Source organism: Stegodyphus dumicola, chromosome 2, assembly GCF_044657685.1.
Source record: "Stegodyphus dumicola isolate Sdum_Otavi_A_Nest chromosome 2, ASM4465768v1".
In the NCBI taxonomy this organism is placed as follows: Eukaryota; Metazoa; Arthropoda; class Arachnida; order Araneae; family Eresidae; genus Stegodyphus; species Stegodyphus dumicola.
In genome coordinates this window covers 33,003,036-33,024,556 of record NC_140769.1, presented here as the reverse complement: position 1 = coordinate 33,024,556, position 21,521 = coordinate 33,003,036, and the positions used below count along the sequence as shown (strand labels likewise).

The following is a 21,521-nucleotide window of genomic DNA, read 5'->3' as shown; positions in this document are numbered from 1 at the left end:
TATCGAAGTGGTGTTCACGTCGCTCGCGGTTTGAGACAAAAGCATCTCGACGCGCGTGTAACGTCTTTTTAGCGCAAGTGGTTAAATGTAGAACAGTGCTATTTTATAAGATAAAGAGAATATTTATTTCCAGTGGCATACCTTTAAAGTGTTCGCTCACTGTTTTATGAATTCAATGAAGGTAGTGAATGAAATTTAAGTACTTTTAGAGTTCGCAATTTAATGCAAAACTATTTTCATATTTTAATGACTTTATTTTATAACTCGTAGAGTTTGCGTATATTTTATTTCCCGAAGCAAACAGGTGGCATTAAGGGGATAAAAATTCACAATAAAAACAATTTTACGACGTTCCCGGGAGACCAAGTCTTATAAAAATACATAATCAATGAATACATACAAAAATAATTTTAATAAAATCTAGTTATCACTGCTAAAAATGGATCAGTCGTTATACTATTTAAATAAAAATGTTAGAATGCTAGAAAATCATAAGGGCATATATACTAGCTTTCAAAAGGTATGCACGGAAAGAAAAAATCAACAAAAATGGAAATGTCAAGCTTTGCCTTACGCTAGCACATGAGAAAGTGGCAGCAGTGTTTATACACAAAAGAAAACAAGAGCGCCGCCCAACCGGTATAGTAGTTAGCGTTGCCGACTGCCATGCCGAAGGGCCAGGGTTCGAATCCTAGAGACGGCATGGATGTTTGTAAATGTACAGTGTCGGTGCGGCATGGCAGCACTCTAAATATGCGGCGAGCCGAAAGTTCTGTCGCGTGGTTCGGTGGAAGGAAAGAGAGGATGGGAGGGGGTGCTCTCCATCAAAATTGGGGGAGGAACTGAGCTAAATCGCACGGTCACCTGAAAGATGCTAAAGACTGTTGCCAACGGCAAGTGTAACCTGGCGCTCCTTGCCACGAAACATTTCGTGGGCTTGGCCTGAGCATAAGAAACAACAACAACAGAAAACAAGAATTATGTTTAAGGAAGAAAAGGATATTCGATTTCGGTAAATTATATGATCTCATGAGTCCTTAACTAATTGATATTTAAAGCTAAAAACAAACAAACAAAATTTACATTAATAAGATATGTTAACTTCGGACTTATGTGGACCACTCAAACTGCCATTGCCCATGCTTTCAATAAGATGATCAAACATCGCAGATGCTGGACATTCCTACATTAGGAGAGTTTCTAACTACCGGAGACTCTGAAAATGGTAAATATGCAGTAACAGCAGGCCCGAGACTATCCCAAAGATTTTTAACCGGATTAAATTCGGAGGAATATGGCGGCCATTCTATATGAGAAATCCCCTCCAGCTACTTCAGATACCAATAGTATTAACGATGGTGGCTGAGGACAGGTATTATCATCCGTTCATGAAGTCAGAACCAACTGCTACGCAGAGTCACTATCGGGTACAAGACTTCATCCCGATACCACGCAGCCGTCACAGAACCGACTCTAAAGATATTCAGCTGGTTGTGATATCCCACTGAAATTCCAGCCTACATCACGATACTGCCACCTCTGAACGCGTGCTGTATGCGGATATTCTGGACCTGATTCCGTGTGTTTCGCTCTTTTTAGACCCTTACATTCTTCAATTGATTCCAAGACAAACCTGTACCCTCCATGAACAAAACCTTGAGCCACTCTGAACCAGTCATGATCAAGAGGTTAGTGAAACATAAACACTTAATACGTAGCAGTACACAAACCTTTCATGTGACACTTTCGAGGCAATTTATTGGAACATATTGCCTCAACCAAGTGACGTCGCAACCATGGAGCTGTGGAGGTCACTCGTCGATTCCATTTGGCTACTAAAGAAATATACCCATCTTTGGAAGAGTTGGTAATTTACTTGGTCGACAGCTCACATGCCTCCGGACAATCTTTGACTTGTTTAGAATTGTTTCAACATTTGAAAAATTATTGAATGATCAAGGTCAAAGGAAAGAAAGATATCTTTGATTGGCTGTCCTGCTTCAATGCGTCCGATAGCAAACCAGTGCTCACTGTTTGCCATTCCTCTTGAATCATTCATTATTGGCTGTAACATATGATATTTGCATGCTGGCGTTTGCATCCGCAGAGATTTTCAGATACTCATATTCAATGACGCTTTTGAAAATTTCTAATTTTCAACTGTGTGCTTAACTATTGGAAGCCACTACAGAAGCACTGCTCTACCTATACAATATATTACAATCCCCTCATCACCAAAATCTTAAATGCATGGAATGCTGCAGGATGCCTTCGGAAAGGACTTTTTAAAGGAAAACGGTTCCTATTTCTGTCATACATGAGTTATTACGGGGTTTAGCGCTCGTATCCACCCTGTACTGCAAGAAATATGAATGGGGTTGGGTTGAATTCATACTATCAAAGCACGCGAGGACTAATTATGGAAGGTGAGGAAGGATCTTTTAAGGAAACTAGCTCATATTTACATTTATCCATGGAAGAGACATGCTGCTACCCAGTTCAATTACTGGGACATGAACGATGAGATTCATAATCCATTTTCATTCCTTCAAATCCAAAAATTGATGTAATAAAATATTCTTAACAGCACGTAGTTTTAACGAATGAAACAACAGTGAAATACATATATTTTTTTAACATTTAGAACACTCTATTTATTTTTTAACTTTTTTTTATCTATTTTTTTAACATTTAGAAGCTATCAAGACAGATAAAAAGTTAGAATTATGAGATTGAAAAGTAAAACGAAAATGTTTTTTAGGTTAAACATTATAATGAAACGTACATTTAAAAAAATATTATATTCTGCATTCTTTTATCCTAATTACTTGATATAGAAACTTACATAACCTACTAATTTCCTACATTTTTTACTATCTAACTGATTTTCATATTTTGTTTTCATAAAAAAATTAATCGACTGTTAATAAAGTTCTCGAATGTCCAGGATTTTGTAACACATAAACCACAGCCTAAGTTTTAATTAAACGCAGAATTTTAGTAAAATAAACTGCATCTCTTGATCTACAAGAAAAAATCTTTTTACCATACAAAATGTATGCATTATTATTTTAATTCGAGAAGGTAGTCTTTACCGAGTTTAGAATCTTCACGTTTTAATGATACCATGTGAATCAGGGATGGTTAACCTGTTCCTATCGTTCTCTAATGGGAGATTTACGCTTTCACGGTGGGTAGCGGGGTTTCTTTTATCTGACAATGATCAAGGGAGATCGAATCATGCATAGATGTTACACATTTATGCACACCACTTAAAGTTTAATTCTCTACTTGACCGTTCCCCTTTGCGCAGGGCTTTTTCTGTTTCCATATACTTATATGGCTTGTTTTTTAATACATTTTCTATCTATTAAAAGTATAATATTATAGTACAAATAAGTGGAGAAATTTAACTACACCTTTTTTTACTAAAATTCCACTTAAAAACTTCTTTGCATTTGAGCTAAATTAAAATACTGTGGACGGTACAGAAATTTTACTGCCTACAAATTGGGCTGACTGTAGATGGCAAAGGCAAGCTTCCTCTCGTGTAAATGAATCTAGTAGTTGGTCAAATTTTATTGCATTTATGACGCCATTAAGTTACAAACAATCTCCAAACGTTTTGTCTTCAGCAATGCATTGAAAAGAAAAATGTATTTTTTTCCAGGAGGAAAGTGTTGCTGAATTTGGAGGGAAAAAAGAAAGCTTAAATAATCTAACATTACAAAATAAATTGAAACACTCTTAACTTCGGAGACAATATTATGAAATAAATTCAATGATAACATTACAAAATAAATCCAAAGATTAGCACACAGCAAAACTCCGCTTTTAAGAGCAAAATGATAGTTGAAAGATCTTTGAATAAAAGGTTAACAACGCGAAAACTTTCTGAATACATCCATATCCTTAAGCGCCATCAGCTTTCGAAATTGAGGGGTGTGTGACGGAACACTTCCTATTCTATGAAGAACCAAGCTATATTTACACCAATCAGTCGAACAGTTAGAAGTCTTCGCTTAGTAAATGATCTTTGAGATAAGATCGAATGGCTGTGGCTTTTGAAAGGCTTGCGTGCTTTACCAGTGTAATTGAAAGGCTGCCGTTTTTCAAAGATAACCACTAGAACTCTCTTTATAAATGCGTCAGCATTATCTATAGTACAAAATTCTATCAGAGCAGTGTTGACATTTTTTATCCTTAACACGTATTATATCGTAGTTTTCTTACTCAAATGAGTTCAAATGAAAGAAGTTTTGTTTATCATTTCTATACGTGTTCACTAAATATAGCTGCCTATAAGACAAACATGAGAATTTACTATGTCACACAAAATAAATTTTAATTCATTACTGTAAACGGGGTAGGATTCTGTGCTGATGTTACAAAACGATTTTTTGCAAAAGCACTAAACAAATACACTTTTCGACCAGACATTATTTCCTTATGATGAAAATTACATTCCATTAAGCTGGAATGTACAGGCAATATTGTGATGGCATGTACTTGTACTACGTACACGACTTCACAATGACGGCAGCAGATGTGAACTCCCTTCCAGCTTGCTACGCGAATGACACCGCAATCGCAGTCAATCCTAGGTCCCAAGTACGTCCTTCGTAAGCTGTAATCAAAACTGCAGGTATTAAATTCTGATGTTCACAATGCAGGATATTACATATTTCCAGCGTCAGAGGAAGAGGGCGCTGTGTTCGTCCCAACAGTTAGTGGCAGGCAGGATACTAAAGGCGTAGGACATGGAAGGCAGAGATGCCTGATAATATATCTCTAATTGATTGAAATTTTCATATATTTTCTTGTAAATAAATGTTGTTATTGTTTACAAAACCTCTTATTATCTCTTGGATGCACCTTTAGTCTCACAGAACCATTAGATGCAAAACTGGTGCATCTTGCCCGCGAACGTGGAATATTGGAAGTAATTAGTCATCATTACTGGATTATATTTCTGAGAAGTTTGGATACTGTACGTACGCTTTTGGATATGTAACATTGTATACTGGACTGTGGAGGTAAGATCTTTTGAACTCACAAATTCTGAATTAATATGGATAAGCTTTCGAAAATAATTGAAAAAAGAAGTAACGTTCGCGATAGTTAAAAGAGTGCAGAAGCTCGATGAAGCTGTCGAAGACGTAAGTTCATGATCAGAACTACTGGAACTATTAGAAACGAAGGAGCAGATCTTGAAAAGCCATGATTTAGAGGTGGAAGAACTCATAGACGATCCGTAAAAATTTTAAATTGAATGAAAAGGTTCGGAAGAATACGATGACAAAATATTGTTCGCTAAGATTAAACTAAAGAGCAAAATTAAAGAATTAGCAGCACAAAATGTTCAGCGGACTTCTTCAGTTTTTAACACATCTAGTGTTTCGGAAACCACCGTTACGGCTTTAAAATTACCAAAGTTAGAAATTTCGCGATTCTCTGGTGATTCTGGCAAATTTATGGCATTCTTAAACTGTTTTGATAGCGCAATCGATTCAAACAATCCACTTACGAAAATTGAAAAATTCCAATATTTAAAATCTCTTCTTTCTGGTCCTGCATATAACGTTGTTGCGGGTTTTGAATTAAATGAGAAAAAACTATGAGTCATGTCTTGAGCTTTTAAAACAAAGATATGGTAGAACTGATTCTATTATAAATTCTTACATGACTAAATTATTAAGCTTAGAACCCGTGAGATGTTCATCTAATGTTAAGGGTTTGCGTATATTATACGATGAAATAGAAGTTAATATAAGAAATTTGCGTTCATTAAATGTAACGGAGGGTTCATATGGGCATTTATTGAATCCAGTATTATTGAAGTTGCTACCACAAGATATGGTGTTAGATTTTCACCGAAAACGAAACAGGGAAGAGAATTGTGAGGTTTCGGGAATTATTACGTTTTTGAGGAATGAAGTCGAATCTAGCCCCTTCGCGCCGACTGTCACGTATACGTGCCAGCAACGAACGCACTTACCTACCGGCCGACACGCAGGCGTGCCAGAGGATTGTTCCATTCTCTACCGACTGTCACGTATTTGTGCCAGTACTTTGGAACGTTTTTCAAACTATAATTTCTGCCACAAGATGGCACTGTATGTCCATATGGTTTCAGATACATGTAAATTAGACCTTCTACTCGAAATGAGAGAAGCATGACTCACATACACGTGATTTTTTTATTATATTAACAAACGGGGAAATAAATGTTTCCGAATGGCGTGATTTATGACGTCTCTTTAAATCGCACTTTATTCGCACGTGGTAGTTGTTTACTGTAAGTAGAGAAGTTTTATTTACTCTAAAGCGTTGGGTATTTCGGTTTGCAGTTCAGTTTTTAGAAAATAATTAGATCTTGTTAGACGTGAATTCTTTGTTTTTACCGTTGCAATGTCGAAGCGTCGGAAATGTTTAACAGAGCATGAAATAGCAGAAATGATGCAAAATATTTCAGATATTGATTCTAAAATTCTGATACTGATTCTGAAAGATTAACTGAAAGACATTTTCCAAAACTTTGTTCAGAAGAGACTGATAAGAAAATGAGACGACGATGTTTCGTTTGTTCACATTCCCGGAAAAATACTCCAAAACGGCAAATGAGTTATTACGAGTGCAAGGAATGTAACGTAGGACTGTGTGTAGATACCTGTTTTCAAATTTTTCATACGAAAAGAGAATTTTAAGTAATATATTTCGTTTTCAGATGTATAATGTTAAAATTCATAAAATGGTGAGTAATTAAAATAAAATGTGTAAAATATGCATTTAAACAAGAAATAAGGTAATTAAAGTATATATATATATAAATATTTATAAAGCATAAGCCGTTTAAATACTCTTTAGAGCATTATTAAACAATGCGTTGATACTCGGGAATTCAAGGCAAAAACATCGTGTAAAAATTGTTTAAGCAATTTTCATCATGAGTCCGTGTGTAGAAAAAATAAACCCGTTAATGTGACGAAGGGAGGTTGTGAGAAGCAAGTGGAAAGCGAAGCTGTTTTGAATGACTCACAATCTAAATCTAATAAAAACGCCGAGAATATTTCTGTGTTTCATAGTAATATATGTACCAAAAATAAGCCCTTTTTACAAACATGTACAGGTTTAGCCTGTTCGGATAAAAATTCAGTCTTAACTAATGTTATGTTAGACAATGGTAGTCATCGAAGTTTTATTTCATTTCGATTAGTTGAATTAAAAGTAAAGCCAATAACGCTACGAAACAATAGCTATTTTTGCTTTCGGAGACAAAATGGCACGTGAGAAGGAATACGGTATCGTTTCATTGACGTTGCGCAATAGGGATCAAAGTTCGAAATCGTACCAGTTAGAAGCTGTCATAACGGAATATATATCTAATTTGTCCTTGAAAATTCCTGATGTATCTATTCGCAATGCGTTGAAGGAAAGAGGTTTACCTTTGGCTGATTCATTTTCTGGCGACTATCAGACGGAAATACTTATCGGATGCGATTCATTTTGGGATGTTGTTTATGGCAGAAAGTAAAAATAAATGAAAACATTACTGCGATAAATTCTTGTTTCGGTTGGTTACTAGCGGGAGTAAAAGGAAGTAATAAATTGACAAATAATTATGAAAATGTATGTTTAGTCATGGACTCTTCTTCCAGTTTGTGCGATTTGAAAAAAATTTGGGAAATAGAAGAATTTCAGTCAGACAAACAACACTTTTCTGAATGGGACAATCAATTGATTGAAAAATTTGAAAATTCTCTGGAATTTAATGGGGAAAGGTACGTTAGTAGATTGTTGTGAAAGGAAAAGTTGGGACCTGCAGTTGGGTTGAATTCTAATTATGAGGTTGCGAAAACGCGTTTTGATTCGTTAAAACACAAACTAAATAAAAATCAAGAAATTTATGACCAGTATAAACAAATTATATCGGATCAGTTAGAATGTCAGATTGTGGGAAAATGTGTTAATGAAGATAAAAATTCAGGATATTAAATGCCCCACAGAGCGGTAATTAGGGATGACAAAGAAACAACTCGAGTTAGAATTGTTTATGACTGTAGCAGTAAGGCTAATGAAAATGAAAATTATAAATCTCTTAATGAGTCTCTAGAATCGAGAGTAAATTCGAGAATATCAAGTTGCATTTTGCGGAGATTTAGAGAAAGCTTTTCTTATGATAGAGATTGCAGAGGAAGATAGAAAATACCTTAAATTTTTGTGGTTTCCCGAAGAGGTAGGTGATCCAACGGAAACTCTTCATTTAAATCGTCTCCCATTTGGTTTAACTACTTCGCCATTTTCCTTGGCTTGCGTTTTGAAATTTCACATTAAGAAATTTAAGGAACATCATCCAAAATGTTATGACATGTTAAATTCTTTTCTTTATGTTGGTGATCTCTGCTACGGAGCCAATACCGTTCAAGATGCTTATCATTTGACATCTACGGCAATAGAGATATTAAAAGCAGCGGGATTTCATTTGAGGAAATTAAAAACTAATTGTTCGGAATTGTATAAACTTTGGAATGAAAACGGATATGAGGAAAATACGGACTTCGGGAAAGGAACAGGTTTCTTGGGATTGAAGTGGGATCCGATTGAGGATAAAATTAAATTAGATTTAAGAGATGGTAGGGATTCCATTGATGCTAGAATCACCAAGCGTCACGTTTTGAGAGTTATTTCAAAGATATTTGATCCATGCGGACTGATTAGTCCCTTTGTAATTACTGTGAAAATTCTTCTGCAAGAGATGTGGGAACGTGGTCTACAATGGGATGAAGATTTGCCAAGTGAACTACAAAATAAATGGATAACCTGGTGTTCTGAACTTTTTGATTTTGAATCAGTATCTATTGAAAGAAGGTTTTTTGAGAGTGTAGAAATAAGTGAAGTTTCTCTTCATGTGTTTTGTGACGCCAGTCCCATAGACTCCAACCTTCAGCAAACCTTGTCAGTAGTCAACGTGCGAACGACATTTTTACAACTTTGAAAATGTGCGCGTAGCGTATGTTGTAATTAACCATTCATTAATTTTAAATTAATAATTAATTGTAATCAATTTTATTACATTTAAAATCCATATACATATAAAACTGAATAATTAAAAATATACCTTGTAAATTATATGCACATTTAATTAGAAATTTTCTTTTAACTCCTCAAGCATTCACTAATAAAAAGTACTTCAAATCAATCACTACTAATCATAGAAAAAATCAGAAGCTATAAATCATATCTTTATTCTGGATATGATTTCTACAGGGAAATAAAATTTAAATAACCAAGAATGATACATATAAGTATTAAACAAAATACGCATAATTTATGAATGCAAAGATTTATATGTAGCATGCTTAGCAAGCTTAAGTTCTGATTTTGAGAATGTTTTTTTATAACACAGTTCTTCATTTGCCTGCATATTTATTTTTTCAATCAAAACTGCTTCAAGAGTTTTAAGACCTAAATTTGGTCGAAATTCCGTCTGATTTTTTTTAACAATAGAAAAAATTCTTTCGCAAGCTGCATTTGAATGAGGTATTATTAAGACAGCAAGCATTACAAAAGGCAATACTTTGTATTTAATACACCCATTCATATTTTTTAATTTGGCAATTTCTCCCCATGCTATATCAATACGCAAATCTACAATTTCTTTCAAATCATCTACTTGATACATGGAAAATTCAATTTCTACTTGATTAAGATATTTTTCATCAATAATGGATGGAAAAGTATTCATCAAGTAAAGAACAGATGAAAATGAGACTTCAGTTCTCAAGTTGATGTCCGCAACTTCAGCATGTTTTAGAAATGGATCTCTCAGTGGAAATTTATCAATTATATATGAACATGCAGTTACAAAAAAAGCTCGCACAGAATTGAAAAATCATTTCACTTCACTTTCATTCAACTTGGCATTTTTTAAATATAGTCTTGTTTCCGCACCAATCACTAAATTTTCATTTTCTTTTTGTTTACTATACTTCTGAAATGGAATAGACGTTAGAGTAACATCTTCATTTTCTTTAGAAATTACTGATGGTTTTACGAATCTAACAAATAAATTCATTAAAAGTTCAAAAAGTTCTCTTCTCAATTTATGTATATAAGGAGCTTGTTGTTGCAAATTAATATTTACTGTTATAAACAAAGGCAAAGTATTTTTCAAAAATAACAAGTACAATTTGGTGGTCGGTGACTGTAAAATTTTTTTAATGTTTTGCAATCTCTTTCCTTCATTCTCACTGTTATCTGGTTTATCTCCAAAAAAATTTATCACAGCATCCCACTGTTCCAAAATCCTTGTTATAGATTCTAAAAGAGACAACCATCTCGTACTGCAATATTTCAAAATTTTATGAGATTTTGCATTTTGTCCCAAAATTTGTTGAGCAACTTTGAAGCTATGCTTCCGTTTCGAACTTTTCTCCAAGTAAAAATATATATCTATTATCAACATTTCAATTTCTGAGCCAATTAATTTTTCAGTAGCTTTTTTTGCAGCTATATGCAAGAGATGGCACGGACAACCTCGGGTGATTATACTTGGTTGATGCATTTTGATAAATGATGCTACACCTTTAAACTTTCCAATCATATTACTAGCATTATCTGAAGAAAATGATAAGCAATTTTTCCATTCTAAACCTTTGTTTTTAAAGTTTTCATGTATACAATTAAAAATACCTTCTCCTGTATTATTCGTGCATTCTAAAATAGAAATCAATGAAGTAATTATCACTCCCTTTTCTTTACTGTAGTATGTTATAACCAATCGGTACAGTTTGTTATCATTGTTATCATTACTTCCATCAGTACTTAGAGAAAATGATGTACTGCACACTGATTTTATAATATCAGCAACAGTATTTTCTGCAAGCGTTTTCACAATAGCAGCAGTTTTGGTATGACCGCAGCTAAATTTTTTTGCTATGGCAGAATCCGGAAACATTGCTTTGAAAAGCTCTTTGGAATGATCCGAAACAGAAAGCGGTAGATTATGTTCAATTAAAAAAAGAACAAAATAGCATTCGGCTTTTATAGGATCTGTTTCATCATCTTTTATTAAGAAATTTGTTATTTCTTTAGATTTTACGGTGCCAAGTTCTATATGCTTTTGAGAAAACACACGCCGTTTACAGTCATCTTTTCCGCCATGAGCAACTGAGAAGTCTTTGTTGCATACACTGCAGTGTGCGTGATTCACAGAAATTTCGGACGCTTTAATGCATGGAAATTCTGAAGAATATGAATCTTTAAACTTCTGCTTTGATAATTTGGCTTCTTCGTTCGAGGCAGCATTATGATTAAAAATCTTTCACCTGATTCACAGTTCACAAGACACACGCTAAGCTCTCGCCGTAAACTACACAATGCAGCCGAATGCAGCCTAAACACGCATCAGCGAGGAACCTGGGAGACAGACAATTGGGTGGAACTATTGATAAGTCGTTAACGGTTGGAGTTACTGATCTACGATTGGCTAATTCTTCAAAACTAGGAACGCACTCAACACGTGATATATGATAACACGAGTATTCAGCCAATCATCGGATGAATTATTTGGTTCCGTTTTGCGTACTGGTTCTCCTGCTCTTGTTTCTGTAAAATCCGTAGTTTTTTCCATACTTTTCGTAGCTCGTAGTTTTTCATGAATTTCCGTAGAAACTACGGAGAATCCGTAGTAGTTGGAGTCTATGCAGTCCCAAGGCATATGGGGCTGTTGCGTTCCTAAGGTACGTGAATTGCAATGGCCAAATCCAAGTGAGCTTTATAATGTCAAAAAGTAAGGTTGCTCCTTTAAAAACTTTGACTCTTGCAAGATTAGAGTTAATGGCAGCACTCCTCGCTGCACGTTTAGGAAATTATTTACAAGGTCTATTTCCTAATTTCGCGAAACAAATTTTCTTTTGGAGCGACTCTCAAATCGTCCTTCATTGGTTGAAAGGATCTTCTAAACAATGGAAACCATTTGTCGCCAACAGAGTAGCTCAAGTACAGTCGCTGACTCTACCAGAGTGTTCGAACCATTGCAGTGGCTCCGAAAATCCCGCAGACCTTACTACTAGAGGAGAATCGGCTAGTAGGATTCTTACAAGTTCTCTGTGGTGGTCAGGCCCTGTTTGGTTGTCTAAACCGCTTTACTCGTGGCCTCTTCAAGAATAGCTACATCATTTTAATGACATCTGTGATGAACGCGTTATAGTGAAAGAGCGACGCACTGCACTGGTTAATTCCTGGTAACCAGTTCAGCTAATGTAAACTAACCTATGTCGTCGTTACTGGACGTTAATGACTTCAGCGAAATAAGTAGATTACTGCGTGTTACTGCTTCGATTAAAAGGTTTGTGCACAATTCTAAACCTAATTCTACAAAATTAAATGGACCTATATGTGCTCCAGAACTCGAACAAGCTTTGAGTTTTTGGATCAAAGCTACTCAATTCAAGCATTATAGTACAGAAGTTACCTAACTTCTTTCTAAAGGAACTATCGATAGGAGTTCACCCATATTTAATTTGAATTCTGAACTTGATGATAATAACTTACTTTGTTTAAAGGGACGTTTACAGTTTTCAAGTAACGATATGCCAGCCAAACATCCTTGGCTTCTTCCATCTAATAATAAATTTGTTGAACTACGTATCTGTGATTCTCATACTAAAATGTGCCATTTAGGTGTTGATGCAACTTTAACACATTTACGAGAACAATTCTGGATTGTTAAAGGTCGTCATTTTGTGAAAAAAGTGTTAAATAACTGTCTGATTTGTAGACGATTCAAAGTGAAATCTGGAATGCAGGTGGTTGCCCCTTTACCGCCTGATAGAATTCAAGAGCATCCACCATTTGATATACGCCGTGTGGATTTTGCCGGACCATTTCTTGTTTGTGATTTTAATCCAAAGTGTTATTTACTTATATTCAGCTGTGCAGTGACAAGAGGTATACACTTAGAAGTAGTTCTTAACATATGTGCTGATTCTTTTTTGTTAGGATTCCGAGAATTTGTTTCTCGTCGAGGATTATGTTCCACTATATATCCTGATAACGTCAAAGGTTTTAAAAAAGCAAATTGTGAATTGAAAAAATGGTGGAATCAGATAGATAATGATCAAGTTAAAAATGTGTTTGCTTCTAAAGGTATAGTTTGGAAATTTATAGTTGAAAAAAGGTCCATGGTGGGGAGGTTTCTGGGAGAGACAGATACGAACGGTTAAAACCTGCTTAAAGAAAATTGTTGGACGATCCTCTCTGTCTTTGAAGGAATTGGAAACTGGTTTTTTTTTTTTTTTTTTTTTTTTTTTTTTTTTTTTTTTGAAATTGAAGCTCTGGTTAATTCCAGGCCTATCACGGATGTGTACAACGAACCCTCAGAACCCTTTCCACTCACCCCATCTCATTTTCTTATTGGTAAAAGGTTGGTGTCTTTAGCTGTAATAAAACATAAAAATGAAAATTTTAATGTTAATAAGGAATTCTTTGTTAAAGAAATATAAATATCAGCAAACACTTTTGAATCACTTTTGGAACAGGTGGAGAAAGGAATATTTACTTAATCTAAGATCAGCTTATATTTCTCCACAACCAGGAAAAATAGTTTCATTTAAAGTGAATGATATTGTTTTGATTAATGATGAACGTTATCCCAGAAATATGTGGATGATGGAGAAAATTTTAGAGCTATATCCTGGAGGAGATGGAAAAGTTCATTCTCTTCTTATTCAGACTCCTAAAGGACAAATAAAACGCTCAGTACAACTTGTGTATAATTTGGAAATTAATCCTTAATTTTGTTAGTTTAATTGAGTTGCAACCTGTTAATGTTCTATCTGTGTGTTAATAATAGTTTAATTGTGCTTATATTTTAAGGCTTGATATTTGAACAATTTTCTTTGGAAGTTAAAAGTGTAATTTGTTTTTGTATGTCAAGCGACTGAATAATTTTGAAGCTTGATTTGATATAATATGCTATGTATATTTTTATTCTTGTAATTTTAAATGGTTCCTGAATGTAAATTTAGTTAAAATTAAATGGTAAGTGAACTCAAGTGAGTTCAGGTGGGGAGTATTACATATTTCCAGCGGCATTCTGACTAGAAGGCGCTGTGTTCGTCCCAATAGTCAGTGGCAGGCATGATACTAAAGGCGTAGGACATGGAAGGCAGAGATGCCTCATAATATAACTCTAATTGATTGAAATTTTCATATATTTTCTTGTAAATAAATGTTGTTATTGTTTACAAAACCTCTTATTATCTCTTGGATGCAGCTTTATTCTCACAGATCCATTAGATGCAAAACAGGATAAGCATTAATCATACTAAATCTTAATGCTATTTACTCAGAAATATAAAATCATGAGCCAGCGTGACTGAAGTATTAAATTATTCAACGAAGACGTCCAAGGAGTTAGAACTGCATATTACTTTGGGGTAATTCTTAACCAAAAGCTCACCTGGACAGACCTTGCATATTCGCAACAAAAGAGTTATCCACAGCCTTTATCCGCTGCTAAGGAGAAATTTTAACCTTAGCCTTAAAGGAAAATTTAAATCTGAATTCTTAAACAGGTCATTACCTAAGCATCGTCAGCATGAACTGCTATTACTCCTGCCAACGTGAAAACTCTATTCTACAAAACCGTATACTACGAATTATTACAAACGCCCACCATGTGGTTAGTACGGACTTTCTTCACGGGATCTTAATAACCCTAGAATACACACCACACTCTGAAAGTTCAACAAGAATTTCTTTCTGAAAGCAGTGAACTGTCGAACAGTAAACTGTTCAGAAGTATTTCAATATGAAGTGCTCGAAAATGACAAATTACTCAGTCCTTCGCAGCATATCTGACTCCATTACGACAACTCCATTACCCAGACTGTTATCGTGACATTTTTACTTTAGTATTTTCTTAATTTCCTCTGTATTTTATGCTTTTATTGCATTTGTACTGTAAGACCTTTGATATCTTCACTTTATAATTTTATCTATCACATGACTTTGGAGATCCAATCGTTTCTATAATCCAATCGTTTAAGTTCTATGAGCAAAATTTAGGGGGTGTACGACACGGAGCAGGCTTCCGTCCTAGAAATCCATGCGGAATTTGTTTGGTGGAAGAATCTCAGGGTAGGACTGACAGACATAAATTTATTCGTTGTCACTGAAGAGTTTCATGGACAGGGTAGGTTGTTGCTTTGTCACCTTGCATAGGAATGCCACGATTAATCGTGGGGGGGGACTATAGTGGACTATCGTGGGGGGGGACTTTAGACTATAATATGCCTTCGTGTTTAAATCACTAAATGAGTTCGCAGTCAAATTAGAAGTGGAGAGTCCGAAGTTCTAGGAAAATACCATCGTGCCATTGTGGATATTTCCGTGGAATTATTCCTGACAATAATACACAGTGATCAGACGTTACTAAACCGTTATGCTATTATGCATAGCTATCACATAACATGGTTACTGCACATAGATTATACATATTATCAATGGCCTTTCCATGGGGATACGTGCCACAGTTATTAACAAATTAATATGGATAGCCTTAGTAATACTTTAGATTATAACAAATAGTAGAAGACTTACACTGAATATCTAAGTAGCGACGTGTTTGAACATAATTGCATAGTGTAAGAGCAGTATATAGTGTAACTATACACACATTCGGTACACATAGTTATAAGACAGTACATAAGAAGACTTAAACCAAGTATCTTAATACTGACTTCCTATAACATAACACAGTTACTGTACACATATTGCATGCATTATCAATGGCCTTTCCATGGGTAACCTGCAACAGTTATTAACAAATAAAAATGTGTACCCTCATTAATACAGATAATGGTTATAACAGAAAATCGAAGACTTAAGCTAAAGTATGAACTTAAGTACCTAAATACAGACATGTTTGAACATAATTGTATAGTATATGAACAATATATAATATAACAATATACACATTCGGTATGCCAAGCATAAAAACAGTACATAAGCAGAATATGATTACTGAGAAATTAATAAGTAAAAACAGTACATAACATTACCAATACTACTAAACACGGTATAATGAAAAAAATTACAAAAATACAATAATAATTTTACAATAGTAAGTTACAACGATTGCAGGCTGTAACTTGAATAAACTATTCAGAATATATGCTCATAAATGTGTATATTAACAGTAGTGTGTACTGCAGTACTGAAATAAATTTATTAATTTAACTGAGTGCACCTTTATGCCTCATTAAGCGCAATGCCCACTCTTTCCAGTATGATTCTGAAGGCTTGGACAGAAGGTATCTCTTTGTAAACTCGCAGGAGAAAGCGTAGTGGTCAAGATTGCCTTGCTGTCCATACTCGCATATATCGTTTTCAGTGATTCCAAAACGGTGTAGATACGTCGGGAATAGGCCATGGCCACTGAAGAAGGTAGTTAGCGCTGATGAAAACGAAGATACATCTGTGGAAACGTGCAGTAAGAGACGAAGAGTACGTCTTCCGATGATTGATTCATTCCATCTACTTTGCCATTTGGAAATTAGCTGTGCATATGTAGTCTTCTTGAGATAGGAATTTGGGAACAATTGTGGATGTTCTGGTAGGTAAATACTCATTGCTGCTTCCTTAGCAAGTTCGTCTGCAATTTCGTTACCGATGATGCCAGTGTGCGCTGGAACCCAGCGTAACCGAGGCCTTAATGGTCTGGCGAAATTGAAAGCAGTTGTTTTTGTATTGCAAAAACGAGTGAGTTCCTGAACCTGGTACCGCCAATGGCTTCCAGACTTGAGTCGCTCAAAATTTGTACAGGTGCATTAAAGCGGCTGGAGAGGTTAATCGCCTTTTTTACTGGATCTCAAAATCACATGACCACCTAATATCTCCTAGAAGACTGCGCTGGGAGCCACAAGCAGCCAATGAACAAGCTCTCTCCGCGCGAACGGCACACTGGCGCGTTGAGTTACGTGTCCTGTTTCTCTGCACATTTCAGGATTGGACTTTTCCAACACGATCTCTACAACCCACCCAACAATATCCTCAATAATCAAGATCTCCAATTAATTACTTCCTATCAATATCCTACTATCACTGCTGCGAACTTTAAGGCAAAAAGTAACGCCTGGAACTGCAGAACCAACAATAGAAGTGGATTTATACTTAATAACTTCATTATCAACAATGACATTCGCCTCATAGCTCCTGGTTCACCCACACGCTACCATTATGATGGGCAGGGAGAAATTCTGAACATCCTCCTCCTCAAAAACATCTCAAGCATCCCCCTTCTAGAGGTTAAAGAGGAATTAAGCTCGGATCATCTTCCTATCAACTTTAACTTCCATGGTTTTACCACTCCAACCCAAAATACTACACTAAAATGAACTGGATAAAATTTAATTCACTACTTCAAGATTATCCTTGCAGATCCTCCTTTCTTCCCAATGCAGATGTGGAAGAAGAGATCACTAAAATCAACTTCAGAACGCCATTAATAGAAAATACCTCCATAGAACCAAACTCCATTTGGAAAATAGCTAAATCCCCCAGGAGCACCTCACAGTATACCTCCCATCCTAACTATCACATGGGTACCCTACATCACTCTGAAAGTGATATTGAAAATATAATGGCTGATGAATTGGCCAAATATTTTCAAAGATCACCCTAACAATCATTCAGATCAAGAAAACGAAATTAATCACTCTCTGAGCAGCATCAAAAATAGCCCATCAACTGATTATATCTCTTCTACTTCTTCCAGAGAAATTAAAGAGCTTATTAAAAACCTTAAGAAGAAAAAAGCAAAAGGCTTTGATTACATCAATAATGAAGCCAGCTCTCCCTCACAGAATTATTGTCACTCACCAATATCTTCAATTCATATATCAGATTAAGCTACTTCCCACAGCAATGGAAGTACACCATTATTATTAATATTCTGAAACCAGGCAAAGACCCCAAACAAACTCCAGTTACAGGCCTATCGGCTTATTACCAGCCATAGGTAAATTATTTGAAAGAGTACTTAATACCACCCATCTAGAAAGATTGGAATTGCTAGATAAACAAGAATTTGGCTTCAGGAAGGGTCACTGCACGACACATCAGATTCTGAATCTTGTTGAATTTATAGCACAGGAATTTAATAAGAAAAATGCAGTTGCTGCATGCTACCTCGACTTTGAAAAAGCATTGGATCGAGTGTGGCATGCAATGCTCATCCATAAATTATCCAACTTCCTATTAAATACTATTGTTTAATAGGAATAACTATTGCAAATGAAATAAGTTTAGAACTATTACCTTACAGTTTTATTCATTTGCTCATCTCATTTCTTAAGAGAAGAATTTTCCAAGTTAGATACGGTGAAGCAACTTCTGCAAGAAAAACCATTTTTAGTGGGGTCCCTCAAGGGAGCTGTCTTTCTCCAAAGCTTTTTAATATATTTGTTAATGACATTTGTTAATGCCTTTTCATTCCAAAATCCTCAAATATGCTCATAACACTGTCATACTGTCACAGTCAAGAAACCCTGCAACTGGCAATAGATAAAATCCAACTTCAAATCAATCAAGTTATTAAATGGTGATCACTATGGAAAATTAACCTAAATGCTTCCAAATGCTGTGTGGTTTTATACAGAAGATATAAAAAGAATTATAGAGTCAATATTGTTGCGTGCGTACGGGTTCGTTATGAAATGAATGCACAAGTCCGATGAAAAATGAACAAAAATTTATTATTATCACAACAAAAATGCTTAAATTTTCTCAAATTATCATGCAGTATTACAATATCTCACAGTAGTTTTCTTTTAACTACTCAAATGTCCAATAGAACGTAATTCAAAACAGCTAAAGAACGCTAATCCGCGAATTCGCTACAATAAACAAGACCAGTTTTCTAAACAACAAACTAAGCAACTACTACAAACTGAAATGTTTTCCTCCTTTTATAAGATTTTAAAATCACACGCTAGAATTTTCCAGTACTTTCTCGAAATCAAAAAGAGATATTTATTTATTTAATGCACACGCTCTTGTATTTTCAATTTTCCGGCTTAGCTTTCTTTTAATATTCGTCACGCGCTGCACTGCGCGAGAAATAAAACCATTTAATTTATAATTGAACTAACATTAGCTTTTTAAATACCAAATTCGTAACACTGCCCCCTTCCCAAGGACTGCACGTCCCGGGCAGTACAATCCCTGGACAGGAAGCTAAACTTACAACTGTGGCATAAATGCAACTGAGGCATAAACATTACATTACAATATCGAACAACATGAACAATAAATGCAATAACTAACTTAAACAAATCAAATGCTATTAAATACGAATCAAATACTAAATACAAATCAAATCAAATACACATTTAAAAACAAAAAGGACCATGGTCTTATACTATTTACAATTACATTACTTTGGTACATTTTACAGTTATTTACATTACATTGGTCCTTTCCGACCTGCACAGGCATCGCAAGATCGGCAACACTTTTGCACGTCATCCTTCGCATTATTCCAGTAAAAGCGCTCACGAACTTTCTGTAAGGTCTTCATAATTCCAAAGTGACCTCCTGTAGGGCTGTTATGTAGTTCTTTAAGGACATCAGGAATCCGGGATCTTGGAAGTATCAGTTGCCATCGGAACGTCTTCCCATCATCCGATTCGAATTTCCAGTATAAGACGCCGCTTCGAATGTGAAGTGAATCCCAGAGTGCCCAGTACTGTTTTGTTGTAGAGCTACAGATAGTAATGTCCTGCCAAGTAGGTTTTACTATGACCATAGTAATGAGCTAACCTGTCGTAATGAACGACTTTGGGTTTAGAGTTCGAAGACTTACGGATCCGAATCACGACGTCATTCAGCCTGTTTAGGACCGTGTACGGACCATCCCAAGGTGACTGTAATTTCGGACAAAGTCCTTTCCGTCGAGTCGGATTCCACAACCACACCTTGTCTCCTTCGTGGAATTTATGTTCAGTAGCTCTTGTGTCGTATCGGGTCTTCATCTTCTCCGTCGCCAAGTTGACTCGCTCTCGTGCAAAGTTGTGCATCACTTCAAACCGGGCCTGGAGATCTTGAATATATTCCTCAGATGATGAAGGAGCATCCGGAGGGCGGCCAAACAATAGATCACAAGGCAGACGAAGGTCACGACCGAAGAGCATCTGTGATGGAGAATAGCCGGTAGTCTCGTGGACAGCACGGTAAGCCAGTAAAAAGAGTGGTAATTTCTTGTCCCAGTCCTGTTGGTTTCTGGAAACCACTGAGAGGTTATTAAGGATGGTTCGATTGAACCTCTCTACCATGCCGTCCGACTGGGGATGCAATGGCGTCGTTTGAGTTTTGTCAATGCCGAGTACTTTGCATAGTTCTTTGATTACTGCCGAGGTAAAATTCCTTCCCTGATCGGAATGTAACTGAAGAGGCACTCCAAACCTGGAAATCCAGTGCTGTATCATTACCTCAGCTACTGTGACAGCCTCTTGATCAGGAATAGGATAAGCTTCAGGCCACTTGGTGAAGTAATCAATGACAACGAGTATGTATTTGTTGCCATCAGCACTTCGTGGCAGAGGTCCCAAGATATCAAAGGCGATACGTTTAAACGGCGCACCTACGTTGTAACGTTGCAGCTTGCCTCGGCTGCGTTTCCTCGGTCCTTTCCGACCTGCACAGGCATCGCAAGATCGGCAACACTTTTGCACGTCATCCTTCGCATTATTCCAGTAAAAGCGCTCACGAACTCTCTGTAAGGTCTTCATAATTCCAAAGTGACCTCCTGTAGGGCTGTTATGTAGTTCTTTAAGGACATCAGGAATCCGGGATCTTGGAAGTATCAGTTGCCATCGGAACGTCTTCCCATCATCCGATTCGAATTTCCGGTATAAGACGCCGTTTCGAATGTGAAGTGAATTCCAGAGTGCCCAGTATTGTTTTCTGTTTGATGACTCCATTAAATCAATTATGGGTTTAATGTCGCGGTCTTACAGCTAGTCTTTCCTGACTTCATCATTACTCCACGGGTCTCGATCAGCCGATGTTGATGTTGTAATTTGTCTTGCGACTGGAGTCAGCAGCTCGTATTTCGACCCTGGAACAATATCGGCAGCTTTCTTGGTAAGGTCTTCTAGACAGGGCGTCGGCGTTTCCGTGTGATGATCCCTTACGATGACGGATAGTGATGTCATATTCTTGGAGTCTCTGTATCCACTTGGCTATTTGACCCTCAGGATTCTTGAAATTTAAAAGCCAGGCCAATGAGGCATGGTCCGTGCGGAGGAGGAATTTTCTGCCGTATAGATAATGATGGAAATGTTCTACAGCTTTGACTATGCGAGCAACTTTTTCCTGGTGACACAGTAATTCCTCTCCGGTTTAGACAGGCATTTGCTCCAGTACGCTACTACACGTTCTTGTCTGTCTATTTCTTGGGACAAAACCGCACCGACACTTTCATTGCTCGCGTCCGTGTCGAGAATAAATGTTCT

At 36.2% G+C, this 21,521-nt stretch overlaps 1 protein-coding gene across 7 annotated transcripts in view; it reads right to left on the bottom strand.

Annotated features, from left to right (window-relative positions):
• The window catches only part of LOC118190443 (uncharacterized), a 495,778-nt gene that overhangs the window by 17,185 nt on the left and 457,072 nt on the right, over positions 1-21,521 (bottom strand). The gene's annotated exons all lie outside the window — the stretch shown is intronic.